We start from the raw sequence: 1,566 nt of genomic DNA on the forward strand, positions 1-1,566 counted from the left end.
ATTATTATTATTATTATTATTATTATTATTATTATTATTATTATTATTATTATTATTATTACCATTATCTCTTATTGTGAATCAGCCCCTGCACTTGGAAGAAGACGTAAGCAACGGGCCTGAATAGTAAAGGGATGTACTAGCAGATTTGTGAAAGAAGTCAATAGAATGCTGTTACCTCAAAGCATTTTCCCAAAGAAGCTGTGACCCGCATGTATGCAGCTCTAATAACAACATCAGTAGTTCCCACAATGAAACCACAATGAAAACATGAACACCAGAAAGTTTCCCTCCTCTGGAGAAGTCTCATTTCAGTTCAGAGGCAGATAGGACAAAAATAATAACTGTCCTGAGCTTCTAAGAGAAGTCTCTTGGAGAGAAAACTTACTGAGGCAGGTAGAGCTGGCAGAGGTCCATCTTGGCCACTCCTGCAGATGTAGTGCTCCATTACTGAACCTCTGCTTGGCCTGGAACTTTTTCTTGAATAAACAGCACACTTATAAAAATTAAGACTCACATTACAGTGTGCCTCTCAAGTTTGGCTACTTTCTATACGGAGTTCAGAGCATCCTATGAAAAATCAGAGATCTGCTTGTCTCCCCGTTTCAAAGGAAGAAAAACAATAAAAGCCCACTTTCTTCAGCGTCTTCCAGCCCGTGACACAGAGCTATCGAAGAGTCGCACTAATACAATGAGCTAAAGACCTGGGATTATTCACTGGAAGGGGACACCTCCTGAATTCCTGCAAACTTTCTTCTGGCTTAACGCTATTTAACAGAAGCACTTGAACAAAGTGCTGCGGCGCAAAACATGGAATACTTTGGTGAGGAGCTACGGAAAGATTTAAAACCTCCCTCCGCGCATTTCCTCCACCCATTGTTTCTTCTATTAGCAGTTGTTCCCCTGTTTCTCGTCCCGTCCCCACCCGTCCCAGTCTCTCCCATCCAGCGAGTGCCGCGTTCCCGCGAGCGCCCTGCTGGAGCCGAGGGACGGCTGTAATTAGTCAGCGGGACGGGCAAAAAGTCTGGCCCGTACGGGGATCGAACCCGCGACCTTGGCGTTATTAGCACCACGCTCTAACCAACTGAGCTAACCGGCCGGCGCGTAGATGGCCTTTCCGGAAGCGTACCCAGTCGGTGTGGGAGCGGCGCGATGTCGCTGCCGCTGCCACCGCGGAACCGAGGCCGTCTGCCCGGGGCTGGGAGCGCTCCGCGAGCCCGCTGTGCTCCTCACACAGACACCCCGCGCTGTTCCCGGGGCAGGGACACGCACACGCGTTTTCCCCGGCGGGGACAGGGAGGTGACAGCGCGGTGAGGCCGTGCAGGCTCCGTCTTCGGCTTTCCGGGCTCCTGGGCCGAGCCCCTACCGCCTCCAGCGCTGCCCCGAGCACTTGGGGGCTTGGGCGAGGCTTCCTGGGGCCCTTCGCACCCGGGCTGTTCCATGGCGGAGCGAAACTCGGCAAAGCCTGCGGCAGGACTGAGGATAAGATCAGCCGCACTCTGAAATTCACCTGGCATGAGAGCTGAATGAGACAGAGCCTGAAAACACTTACCTCCCGTGAAGTA

The 1,566-nt window shown here is 51.5% G+C and overlaps 1 non-coding gene across 1 annotated transcript; it reads right to left on the minus strand.

Moving 5' to 3' along the window:
• Window positions 1–1,025: 1,025 nt before the first annotated feature.
• TRNAI-AAU lies at window positions 1,026–1,099 on the minus strand. Its single transcript has one exon. It is a non-coding gene; the product is annotated as a tRNA-Ile (tRNA).
• Between the last annotated feature and the right edge of the window lie 467 nt (window positions 1,100–1,566).

Source organism: Camarhynchus parvulus, chromosome 1 (genome assembly GCF_901933205.1).
Source record: "Camarhynchus parvulus chromosome 1, STF_HiC, whole genome shotgun sequence".
NCBI lineage: Eukaryota > Metazoa > Chordata > Aves > Passeriformes > Thraupidae > Camarhynchus > Camarhynchus parvulus.